This window comes from Pleurodeles waltl, chromosome 8 (genome assembly GCF_031143425.1).
Source record: "Pleurodeles waltl isolate 20211129_DDA chromosome 8, aPleWal1.hap1.20221129, whole genome shotgun sequence".
In the NCBI taxonomy this organism is placed as follows: domain Eukaryota; kingdom Metazoa; phylum Chordata; class Amphibia; order Caudata; family Salamandridae; genus Pleurodeles; species Pleurodeles waltl.
In genome coordinates, this window is record NC_090447.1 from 1,133,318,602 (window position 1) to 1,133,332,476 (window position 13,875).

The 13,875-nt window shown below is 47.1% G+C and overlaps 1 protein-coding gene across 2 annotated transcripts in view; it reads right to left on the minus strand.

Moving 5' to 3' along the window:
• The window catches only part of RNASEH2B (ribonuclease H2 subunit B), a 202,527-nt gene that overhangs the window by 35,002 nt on the left and 153,650 nt on the right, over positions 1–13,875 (minus strand). The gene's annotated exons all lie outside the window — the stretch shown is intronic.

Sequence of the window (13,875 nt, forward strand, 5' to 3'; positions counted from 1 at the left end):
GGTGGTAGAATTGCAGTTCTGGTACCGTGTATCCCTAGTACTGGGACTGGTGCTCGATAAGAAGGGCCAAATTCCTTTTTCACAGCAACTTTCTCACGTACAACATCCCCAACTTTGGGATTCCAGCCGGTAGATGTTACAGGCACATCCTTGATTCCTGTGGAGGCGGCACAGTTAGAAGAATTATCATCATGGAACTGTTGCAATTCCTGTAAGACAGTGACATGTTCATTTATGTCAAAAGGTGTTTCTGCTGCCTCCACGCCAGGACCATCAAGATCCAGAACATACATTTGAGTTCCAAACAGGCACTCATATGAAGTACGACCCCCCCAGGGACCTTCTAGGCAGATTATTTAGTGCTCTCTGGACTCCATATAGGTGATTAAGCCAACTACGACCCGTACTTAAGACTCTGGCTGTTAAGGGTTGCTTTAAATCACAGTTTAATCACTCCACAACACTATTTCTCTTGGAATGAAATGGAGGCGAGTACTGGAGTTGGACCCCCAATGAAGCCATAGCGTCCCTGAATGCCCTTGAGGCGAAAGCAGGGCCCTGGTCTGAATGGAAAGCCGCAACTGCATATGTACCGATAAAGACTCGCAAATCTTTAATAACAGTTCGAACGTTAGCCGAGCGTTGTGGCCACACCCATAAAAATCTGGAGCATGAATCAACAGCGACTAAAATATATTTGTATGCACTATCAGGTGTTAGGGGACCACAGTGGTCCAAGTACACACATTGTAATGGTCTGTTAGAAATTAAGAGGGGTGTCTGCGGCGGGCGCTTGGCAGTGGAAACTTTAATTTGTTGACAGATGTCACAACAAAGGACATACTGCTTGTTCTCTTTGTAAAGACCAGGCCACCAAGATCGAAATTGTAGCAGTCATGCCAGCATAGGCAGATGCCACCCCCTCATGCACTGCTTTAATCAACCCTGGTCTTATGTTTTTGTTGGGAATGTCCCTTACACCTACACCTGGTGTTCTAACTTCAGCATTCAGGCGCTCTCCCATTCTGTAGGATTATTTATTAGGAAATCCTTTAGGATAGGGCTTACCATCGGACGTAGCTGTCACGGCTGCTCAAATGTCTGCATCCGGTTTGGAACTTGAACGAGTCACTGCAGCTACAGCGGCCACTGCTGACTTTGCAGCTTCATCACCCATTGTATTTCCAGCAACATGTATTCCAACACGCTGGTGTCCAATTGTGTGTACAACGTGGACATTTGGTAGCGTCTCTTTCAGATCTGCTACTTTCCCCCACAGAAGTCTGTGTTTAATGGCGTTGCCTTTGGAATCTCTGAACCCATTCTGGCGCCAGTAATGCAGGTATTCATTAAAGGACTGAACACAATAATACGAATCACAATCAGCGTAAGCTGTGCAGGATCCATGTGTTCCAGTGCCATCAGCAGAGCTTCTATTCTGCCAACTGTGCTGTGCAAACCCCTAGGGTTTGAGTAAAGATATGTAGAGGACAGAATTTATTGCCCTCCATGTAGCCACTTACGACTGCGCAATCAACAGAATATTGGTGTTTAGTTCCAACTGCAGGTTGTGCTGAGCCATCGGTGTACATGACTCTATGATATTGTTCAATAGGCAATATATTTGCTGGAACTGGGTATTCTATTTCATATTGTGAAAATTCTTGAGTTTGTAACTTTGGGTCTAAAATGTAGTCTACATCAGTGGCTGTCAGAGATGTAGCCCACTGTATCCAACATGGATGTAATGCTTTTGCGTTTGGAACGCAGGCTTTTGTAACAGCCTCTAGGGCTGGGATCGGAGAAAAGAAAATAATACGTTTTCCTTGGGCAAGAGGTCTTTCTTTAATGACAGACCTCCGGACAGCAGTGAGAATTTTCTCTGTGGGAGCGAAGCGCTGTTCTGCTGCTGAATATAAATGTGATTTGTATGCAATCGGGACTGACTCAACTTCATTGAATGTTACATAGGTGAAACTGATGGCCCCAGCTATTACTCTGATGACCAAATGTGTTTTGTTGACCCTCGTGTGTAAGTGTTGTGCCACAAGCATGTCTGTTTGCAACTCTTGAAGAATGCATGTGTGTTCAATTGTCCAGAATTTACTTGAAAAATCGGTACGTATTAGATCATGTAAAGGTTTTATGCGTGTAGCATAATCTGGAATATAAATTCCGCCAAAATTTAGGAAGGCCAATAGAGATTGAAGTTTTTTTTAAATCGTATTTGGTGGTTGTAACTGCATGCATTTCTCTAAGAATTGTGGCGCTAGGCTCTTTCCTTCACTTGACAGCTCATACCCTAGGAAGAGGACGCTGAGGAAGGCTATTTTTGTTTTTTTGAAGTTGAATTGGTAGCCAAAATTCGGCAAATCCTACAACAATGCGGGCTACCCGTCTTAAATGTTGTAGTAATTCATCATCCGTAAGATAGATCATCTACATAGGAATGCTTCAGGGTCAATCTCCTGCAAAATTGCAGTGACACGAGTTGTGAATAGTCCTGGGCTGTTCTTATACCCCTGAGGTAAACGACATAATTTTTTCTGGGAGCCTAGTGCACTGAAACTTGTTAAGTCTCTACTCTCAGGCGCTATATTCTGGCAGAAAAAACTACTGGAAATGTCCAGTGTTGTTTTGTATTTTTTACGCAGTATGTTGTTCATTAGCGCTGTGCTATGTGAGTTTTGGATGGCATAAGTGCGTGTATGACTGTTTAAATGTCTGTAGTCTAAGACTATTCTGTATGAATGGTCTGGCTTAGCTACTGGGAATAATGGATTATTAATTGGCGAGACACAGGGTTCAACTACGCCCTGGTACTCTAATTGTGTGAGTTGTTCTCTCACTGGTGCTTTTGCTTCATGTTTTATAGAATACTGCGGTTGTGGCTGAGGTTCACTTTTAATTGGAATTATATGGTAGGGGGATTCTTTATCCCATCTTACGTGATTTCTGTATAATGCGGGTGCTTGTGCTAAAGCCCATTCAGTGGAATAGGATTCAGCGAGTTCCTCTGGAACAAGGGGCGAGAAAGAAGGCTTAATGACTTCTTCTCCATATGGGCAGGTACGGACAAAGTCAGATGGCCAATCTTGTTCTGCCAACAAGACATCATATATGTTTACTACAGGATCCCAAAAGATTGCGTCTATTATGCATTCAATGTCTCCTTCTAACTGTAACGTTACTTTGTACACCCTATCAGGCATGGAGACACGCATGTCTGCAGTCTCTACTTGTATAAAGTCATCAGTTGCTTTCACCTCCAGATGCTCTAGAAGATTCCGGCAAACTATTGTGACCTCTGCCGCGCTATCTAGCAGTGCTAGAGCCCAATTCTTACTCTACAAGAGGACCCTCTTCCTGAGTGGCATGTCGGACTATGACTGCTGCCACTTTTTTCTTTTTGAATTGTGGTTTTGTAGGGCGGGTTTCTCTTCCTTTTTAACAGAAACCTCTGAAGAGCATTGTGATTCCTGTCTCGGTTTCACGTACTCTGAGCTTCGTTCTGATCGCCCGCCTCTCTCATTTCGTTTTTCCGATGAGTCCGGAAAGGAACAAGATTGGCGTGTATCAGTATATTGATATCTATCAGGCGTTTTTATGTTATATCTATTTCTGAGGTTATACCTATTCTGCGGGGTCTCCATATGCGGAGATTCTCCCCTCTCTTTTTTAGCAGTTTGTTGTTTTTATCCCAGTGTTTCTTATTACTCTCAGGTGCTTGCTTAGGGGAATCTTTACTCGATTTTCCCTGAAATTGTGGTTTTTGTGGTCTGGCCCCTAGACTATCTCGACCAATACTTGAATAGGTCTCTGCTATTATTTTAGGCAGCTCTTGTTCCTGATCCTGTTGTGGAAAGTCACGGAGCGGCATGCGCACTGCAAGCCCCACCGCACATTGTTAATATTCTATGTTTATCCTGAGGTCCCGTATGGGGAAATACTGCCTCCAGCGCATTAATCTTTTGTGCTAACCAAAACGGAGTTTCCTTTCGTTTGGCGGGTACTTTACCCATAATCGAATGTACAGTTGCAGGATTTATACCTGACGTTGCTACTTGTGAATGTGCTGGAGCAACACGTGCTGGGTTTGTATTTAGTGTTTGCATCACAAATTGTACTAATCGGCTAAATATCGCTATCAGTTCAGTATATAAACGACGAACCTCAGGTACCGCTAAATTTGCAACCGTAGGGTGTGGTGTATATGTGGCTAATAATGGCCAGGTAGGACCATCATTACTTAGAGGACCTAACCTTACTGGTAATATTGTGTGGGGTAGGGCGCCATCAAGCCAATTATTATGTTTGTGATAAGATAGAGGTATCTCTAAATATGCATATGCTCTGTACCGTCCAGGCGCATTTGCAGGTGTGTATTGGTAAAATGTATTTGTGTTCCCATCCTCTGCTGGAAATGTGACCCAAGAATAGGAAAGTTCTGTTCTATAAGCTGCATGGGCGTCCACCACAAATGTGACTGGACCCCCTGCTGGGCGGTTAGGCCATTCGCTAATAAATGTGCAATTAGAGGTTGTCTCATATTAACCGCTATTTGTACCTGCTGTGGATTCGCCATTGTAGTGACACTATGAGTTCAGAGAAGGCACACCAAAATAGGGCTTTCCTTTTAAGGTTCAAGCTTGAACAACCTCCAGCTGCAGTAGGATAGCCTACGCAGCTGTGGTGGAAGTCCTCAGTACCATGGACGTCTCCGCATATGGTATTAAGGCGTCATTATATATAATGAGACAGAGATACTCCAGAGGACCCGAAGATTAGACTCTGACCAAACGTTGGTGGTGCCATGTCGCGTAGGCTCTCAATATTCTAATGAGACTATTGGATTTTGAGCAGCAGGATCGTCTGCGGTGTGGGAGACTGAGTCTAACCCTCTGCAGGTGACACCTGTCACTCTAAATCCAGGTTTTGCCCCGGCTAACTAGCAGTGCCTCATCCCTACCACAGGACAGTGATGATTGGGCAGCCGAGTACATGACATACTAGGCTTCTCAGGGAAGTCGTGGTCACTCATGTTGCATCCGGTTCTCTCATTTACAATTCAGTCTTATATATAAATGACAAACAGAAGCAGTATATGTTTCAATGATTAGTTTAATAAAACGACTGCATCTTAGATAGCAAAGCGTGAGCTGCAATAACCAGGACGACAAGAAGAGTGAAGCATAAAAACAACACTATCATATTGTCACTATAGTCGAAGGTCTATTTCCTATCTAGGCTGTAATTTGAGCACAGCATGTTAAGCTCTAATTCTGCCTTTCGGGTTGCTCTGGGAAGACATCAACACCCATACCTGAGCAAAGGCCTGTGGTGTGTGTTAGCATCTGTAGCAAAGCATTCAGCAATCAGCATACAGTCGTGGTTCCCTGGCTGGAATCTCCCTCTAACGTGTGAGGGACAAGAAAGTGTTTATATAACAACACAGCTGATGTTCTGAGAAAATGTCCCTACGTAAGGATGTGTATTTTCTACTAATGTTGGAGACTAAACTTCTACCACGTTCACCGGCAATGTACTGAACTGTAGCCTAGAATGAAGCACAGAGTGATCAAGAATGTCTTGTTTGACAACACAATGCTGGACTAGGCAAAACAGTTAGATAGATGAAAATAAAACAAGACCGTAAAAATGGTTATTGTAAAAATAACAATGCAAAGCCGAATAAAATGTATCTAGGTTAAATTGCACAGCGGCCTAGTGTGTTAGTATAACGTGAATGGAGCTGTAACTAAAATGGCTACACAACAAGCTCAATCCTGGTAGTATGGCAAAGAGCAGTAAGGCTACTTAGAGAAACATGTGTAAAGCATTTCACAATACCAACATGGACGATAACTAAATGACAACTCAAAAGAAATCCAAATCCAATTTCCAAGAAAAAATCCAAGAAAAATGCATCTTATTTGTACATAAAATTTAGACACCAAAACAAACTTTTTAAGTAACACACAACGAAGTTATGAATTTTAGAAGCTTTAGAAAATAGGGTATTTTCACTGTTTGATTTTCTCCACTGATATCAATAAGAGCCATCTAAAGTGTGTAATCGGGAACTTGCAGGGTGAGTTCCCGGGAGCCCACCTGGACTAATGTTCTGCAGGGCCCTAGACCAAGAGTCAACAGTCAGTTTCTTTTTACCTTGCGCAAAGCGTTCAGGTGCAGAGTTGCTTTGGCTGTTCTTGGTGCGGACAGGTCCGCAGTGGCTGGTATGTTTGCACCACTTGGTAAACGGGTACTTGTGGGTGGACACACGCTCTACCCTTTGTATGTAGAGATCTTTGGGAAGCCAGGACCAGGAATCAACAGTTAGACCTTCACCACCGGTGGTTCCGTGTGCAAAGGTGACTTCTAGCTGTCAATCACAAGAGCTGGTTGCGCCAAAGATGCTTTGCTGCTCCTCTCGAGGTCACTCTCTTCAGGATGCAGAACCACAGGAGAGGGGTTGTTGCAGAGGTCGGTCTGCTCTGGAGTTGGTGATGTGCGAATAGCCATCTGTTTCCTGTTTGGTGATAGACCAGCCTTGATAGCTGCAAATGTGGTCCGCTGGTACTTCGACAGCTGGAGGTCACCCGGCAGGAAGTAGAGGCTTGAAACTTGGCGGAGACCTCACTCCCACTGTTTGGATGCTGGACTCCGAGTTTCTTTAGGGTCACTCACACGGAGCCTGCGGGTCACAGTTTCTTCATTTCAGCACAGCGGTTATTTCTGCAGTTTACCAGGGTCTGGTACCTCCAGGCAGGGGAGTCTTTCTTGCCCTCTCGGTGTCCACTGGGGTCCCTCTTGCTGGGACCAACAAGCTTTAACCCTGGGCACACGTCTGTCACTCAGTTCCAGTGGTGGTCTCCGCAGGCCACTTCTGTCTTCTCTGCGCGCGGACGCTGGAGTCCAGGTCCTGTTGTCTTTGACGACGTCTTCTTGGTGCCTCTTCTTTGCAAGTAAGAACTAATTTTCTGGTGCCAGGAGCCCCTCAAAACCTGGTTTTAGTGGTCATTGAGGGTGAGGGGGGGGGGAAGGTGGCCAATTGGCTACTGGTTCCGCGGCTAGTCCACCCTTGTAGTGACCACTTACTGTGGGAGTGGGTAACTTTCCTACCCAGAATCCACTAAACCCAAGGGTTGCAAAGATGGCAGAACCCTCTCTCGGCTGTACAGACCTCCTAGCCCACCCTAAAGGTGTGGCTAATCTTTTGGAGGTGTACGCTTCCTGCATAACTAATTTCCCGCCAGTCGGGCTGGACAGGGCAGGAGGGGCTTTGTCATAGAGTGGGGGACAAGTAATTACACTTCAAGGGCGGGTGAAGCTTTTCAAGCTCACTGCCTTGATTACCTTTCACACTAGCCAGCCTGTAAGGTAGGAGATGTGACCTCCTGCCTGCCCAGGCCCTTTGTCTCCGCCCTAACACAACATGCAGGGTTGGCAGGACTCTTGTCTGTGGTGGCAAAGGCTCGATAGAGTCCACCAAAACAGCAAGGAGCTTGGTGGGCACCCCCTAAGGGTGCCTCCCGGGCACATGCTAGTTAATCCTGAGCATGGGCATCATGCTCAAGGTTAAAAAGCAAGATATTTGATACCTACAGGGGAAACTTTTGCCGGGCCATCATGGAGCTGGACATCTGGCACTGTCCAGATGCCAGTCCATGTTATTCTATGGACCGCTGGTTACTCATGGTAGCATCACATTTTAAATGCTATAACAGGGTCACTCACAGTACAGTGCACCCTGCGTCCTGGGAAACAGGAGGCCTGCCTTAGGGGTGACTGACCTGTAGTATGGGCAGTAAAGGGACTCTACCTGCACCTGGTGTGGGCAGAGTCGCACTCGAGCAGCAGGCTGCTCATGCAGGCTGACATGGCAGCTCTGCAGTCTCACTTTTACTTGGGTCACATAGCCCTGGTGACCCCATAACCAGCCTTGTCCTGGCACCACTGGTACCAATTACTAGGGATTTACAGGGGTGGTCAATTCCTTTCAAACTCGCCTATACAATTTGACATACAGTTTAAGGGAAAGAGCAAGCAAATATACTGGGGTCTGGTTAGCAGGCCCCAGTACCCCAACAGGTCAAAAACAACAGCATCTAGCATCAAAAATAAATTGGGGGAGGGGGTGACCATGCAAAAAGGGCACTTTACAACACCTACCAATGTCTATTATAAACATATTTGTTTATACTGAACTAATCCTTTTCTCTAAAAAATAAATCATGATTCCATCAGTTTTATTTTCGAAGCTTGATGCAATACTAAGGGTAATCTTTTAAGCACCCAGTCATAGCAAAGCAGGAGTTCACCATATTTCATGAGGCGTAAGGAAACAAAACAGCATGAAGGTTTACCTGGAGAAACGGTCTTTGGTTTGTTAAGATGTCACACTCATATTCTTATATGTCAAAAGCACTGGCTGTGTGATGTAGTCCCAGGGAAGCAACAAAGCAGGTACTGGCCAACTCCTTTGCATATTACATTCCATAAAATTAAATACAACACATAACTAGGTTTCCTCATGTAGGGTCACCTAACTAGGGACTTTAAACTCCACAGGCATGGTTGAACCTTCCCTGTTTCATCAGAGTGGTGAATTATTGAGTTAAGGATCCCTCATCTGAATTCCTCTTTTCATCACATACCAAAAGTAGAAACTTTACATCTTAAAAGCTGCACGTAGAAAAGGCCCTAGTGTTCCCAGCAACTCAACTCAATGATTCCTAGAGTGCGCAGTGGGCTCAATTCACAAACAGGCTCTGTAGTAGTTGCAAGATCTCCACACTCGTTGCTAAATCACTGCAATGAGAAAGTGCAATGTGAAGATCCCGCCATGACTGCGGGAGCCTCCACCACATGCGTGAAGACTCTTTGTGAATCAGGCCCAGAAAGTACAGCAACAGAAGAAACATTTAATGTCATCAAAAGTAAGGAGTGCTTGATAAGAATCATAAACACCACCAGAAAAATTCTTGTCTGAAATGAGCTCTTTGCTAGATATGGGCCTCTAAATGCTGTACACACAACTATCTCCTCCCCAGGTGCATCTCTGGGTTGTGCATGTCTAAGGGTATAATTCAGCTATGTCCTCTCACACAGGTACAATCATTTTTATTTAGTAGATGTACTGTGCATGCCTCGGGCAAGGAGGCAACAAAGGTGGGATCCCAGGCCTGGCCCAGGCTTCTGAAAAGACAGCTCGATCAGAAGGCAAGACAGGGCTTGAGGTAGGTCTTCCTCTTATTAATCCTGCTGACTGGCTCCCCATTTCCAGCTCTGGAATTCTCACTTCCTGGTTTTACTTCCAGCACTGGATTCACAGAGTTAGCCAGTGTGTGTGTGTGTGTGTGTGTGTGAGAGAGAGAGAGAGTGCATGTATCAGTGTGCATGAATGTGTGTATATATGAGAGACTAAGTGAGTTACACAGTGTGAGTGTGCAAGTTTGAGTGCATGTGAATGTATCAGCACGAGTGTGTGTTATGCTTGTGTGTGCTGCAGGTCCTGGACATACTGGGGGCAACTCTTGAATCTGGATTCTTCATAAGCGCTTTTTCAGGGCCTATGGTTTGTTAGCAAATGCATGCAAGAAGCTGAAGACATGGCTTTTCAATTAACCAACCTACCATAGGTAGGGTAGGGGTACACACTTGGTCAGTGCCAGAATACTCTTGCAAGTGATAGTGTGTTTTAAAGAACAATGTTCACATTTCAAGTGTATTTGTTAAGGCACTATGTGACCCAATTTCCTTCAAACGTATCTCAGATCGGATACCCATCCCCTGATTTCCTCCCAAAAAAAAAAAGTCATAATCACTCACTTGCTTACTAAAATGTTGGGCAAGTACTACCCCCCTCTCCCCAACCACTTTTAAAGACCATCAGTCACCACTGGTACTGATTAAGAACTATGGGGGTCATTACAACATTGGCGGTAAAAGCCGCTTACCGCCGTGCAGAAGACCGCCAATACACCGGCGCGGCATTATACCACAGCTATTATGACACACATCTCGGAATCCGCCGAAATCCAGACACCCACACAAGTCCGCCACACCAAAGGTCAGTGTTAAACTGGCGAAAACAAAACCTCCACCTCCACGCCAACAGAAACACGCCCATGCTATTACGACCCACGAATCCATGCGTCGGTCTTTCAACCGCGGTATTCCATTGGCGGTACACACCGCCGTGCTCAAAATACACACACATCTCCAAAACATTGGACAATTCAAAATACATACACCTGATACACATACACACATAGCACTCCCACACACCCAATTCAATATAAAACACACACCCACATCACCCACAAACCCCTACGACCAAAAATTAGTCACGAAGGCCAGAGAGACAGCACAGAATAGACAATCCCACCATACAGAGGCACACAACATCCACGCACAAAACACCACACAGCACTACACATCACCACACACATCAACACTGACACCGCCCCACACATCACACACCCCACCCCATGTCACGCCAAAGACACCCCCGCTTTTCCGAGGAGGAGCTCCGGGTCATGGTGGAGGAAATCCTAAGGGTAGAGCCACAGCTATTTGGCTCACAGGTGCAGCACACATCCATAGCCAGGAAGATGGAGCTATGGCGCAGAATCGTGGACAAGGTCAACGCTGTGGGACAGCATCCAAGAAATCGGGAGGACATCAGGAAGAGGTGGAACGACCTACGGGGGAAGATGCGTTCAGCGGTCTCCAGGCACAACATCACGGTTCAGCGGACTGGCGGCGGACTCCCACCTCCTCCCCCACAACTAACAATATGGGAGGAGCAAGTCTTGACCATCATCCATCCAGAGGGCCTCGGAGGAGTCGGTGGAGGAATTGACACTGGTAAGTCAAATCTTAACTATCAGATCCCCCACCCTACCTGCATGCTATCACACACCTTCGCCCTCACCCCCACCCCTATCACCCAAACTCCTCACTAATGTACTAAGAACACAAACCACACATCCCAACACCAAGCCCTGCATGACACAACTAAGCATGGACACCCATCACTAAAGCATGCTCACTGCACACACCCATAACAACCCCTAACCATCATCACACAAGCCCCCACACAGGAATGCTTGCACTGGGGTACACGCACACCCACCCATTGCACACCATGACACACACACATGCAATAATAATGCTCTTATGCCCCTGCAGGATCACGAAGGACCGTCACCACACTGGAGGGTCCAGACAACTCCACTCCATCCACAGAAGAGGCCCACGGTGACGATAGCAGCTCTGCCCTACTGGATCCTGATGACCAGCCCGGACCATCGTGGGCCTCCGGACAGTCAGTTCCCCTTGCACAGGCACAGCCAAACACTGACCTTCCACCCTCTGGTAACACCAGCACAGCACCCACCCAGCGGGCCCAAACCTCCGTACCCAGGACAGGTCAATCAGCTGTGTGTCCACCACTGCAGGGAACCCAGGATAACCCAAAACCCCAACAACAACAGGGACCTGGGGGCAGTGGTAGTGGGCACACGGTCCAAGGGACGGAGGCACAGGAACACAGGGGAACTGGGAGGGCTGCTGTGCGACAGGGGGCGGACAGGCCAACGGAACCCACGCTCCACGAGGCCCTCTCATCCATCATGGGAGCATACCGCCACTCCCAGGAGACGATGGCGACGGTCCTTGTCAAGTTTCAGGAGAGCCATACTTAAACTGCCCCAGCTCCACTTCCTATGCCCATATGGGCAGTGCACCCGTGAGACTAATAGACTGGACTCTGCCATGGAGATTCCTCCACCATCACCCCTCACCATTTAACAACCCCCCTCCATTTTTGAGCACTTAAATAAACACCCTTGAACCACAAAACAATCTGGAGTCAGTCTATGATTTGGTAAAATGTATTATCAATGACAGTGTCAAAATGCGTTTCCAGTTGTAAAGGCAACATACCTATGTCACACATCACAAGTCCTTGAAGGATGCATGCAGATGACACACGTTGGTAAGCACACCTGTGAAACCGTAATGGAAAGGAACAACTCAGTTACCAAATAATCCTATGAAATTACACGCAGGATAGAGGAAGACGTGTGACAGTGAATGTAATGGTAAAAATGAAAATGTTCTCACCTGTGTGTCACTGGAAATATTGCTGTATGACTGACTCCCTGTTGTCGTTGTCTTCTTCCTCAGCTTCCTCCTCATCACTGTCCACAGGCTCCACAGCTGCCACAACACCGTCATCTGGACCATCCTCCTGCAGAAAAGGCACCTGGCGTCGCAATGCAAGATTGTGAAGCATCAAGCAGGCGATGATGATCTGGCACACCTTCTTCGGTGAGTAGAATAGGGAACCACCTTTCATATGGAGGCACCTGAACCTGGCCTTCAGGAGGCCGAAGGTGCGTTCGATCACCCTCCTAGTCCGCCCATGGGCCTCATTGTACCGTTCCTCTGCCCTGGTCCTGGGATTCCTCACTGGGGTCAATAGCTAGGACAGGTTGGGGTAACCAGAGTCTCCTAATAGCCACATACGGTGCCTCTGGAGTTGACCCATCATATCAGGGATGCTGCTATTCCGCAGGATGTAGGCGTCATGCACTGAGCCAGGAAACATAGCATTTACCTGAGAGATGTACTGGTCTGCCAAACATACCATCTGTACATTCATGGAATGATAACTCTTCCAGTTCCTGTACGCCTGTTCACTCCTGTGTGGGGGGGGGGGGGGGGGGGACCAGAGCTACATGGGTGCCATCAATAGCACCTTTGATGTTGGGGATATGTCCAAGGGCATAGAAGTCACCTTTCACTGTAGCCAAATCTTCCACCTCAGGGAAAATGATGTATCTCCTTACGTGTTTCAGCAGGGCAGACAACACTCTGGACAGCACGTTGGAAAACATAGGCTGGGACATCCCTGATGCCATGGCCACTGTTGTCTGAAAAGAGCCACTTGCAAGGAAATGGAGCGCTGACAGCACCTGCACGTCAGGGGGGATTCCAGTGGGATGGCGGATGGGTGACATCAGGTCTGGCTCCAACTGGGTACATAGTTCCTGGATAGTGGCACGGTCAAACCTGTAGGTGACGATTAAATGTCGCTCCTCCATTGTCAACAGGTCTACCAGCGGTCGGTACACCGGAGGATTCCACCATCTTCTCAATTGTCCCAAATGACGGTGCCTAGGAAGGACAACAGCGACCACAGAGTCAACTTTTTTCCAGGTATGTACCCACAGTTACACAGAACACGACACCAAACACAAAACCCTTCCAGTATGTGTGTTGAGTGTAGGCCTAGCTATGTGTGACGCAGAAGTAAATTAAGCCATGTGGGCCCCTGAAATGGCGGCTGCCTGACCTCTAAACTGGGACAATGGGATTGTGGGGTAACTGCGTTGCCGTTGTACACCGTCGCGGTAGGCGGTCGTAGACCGTGGCGCAATGCTGCATTGGTTAACATTGGACCCTATGGGTCCCAGGAGCCAATGAACAAGTGCGCCGCCGGTGATGATACGCACAGCTGCGGACATCTCCGCCATTTTCTATCTGTTCAATCACTAGATATACCTGATCTTCGACAGGAGAGGACCTACACTGCAAGTGCTGCTGTGACCTCAGTCTGGAAGCGACGATGGCTGCTGCGTCTGGGGAAAGGGCCCCTGCCTTCACTGCTCAGGAGTTGGAGAAACTAGTAGACGGGGTCCTCACCCAGTACACGCTACTCTACGGTCCTCCAGACCAACAGGTTAGTACACAGGTAGCACGTTGTATGGGCTAGGCCTGGGTGGAGAGGGCTGGTTGTAAGAGGGAAGGTGGGCAGAGTTCAGGGAACATTAATGCATGTGAATGAATGTGCCACATGGCTAC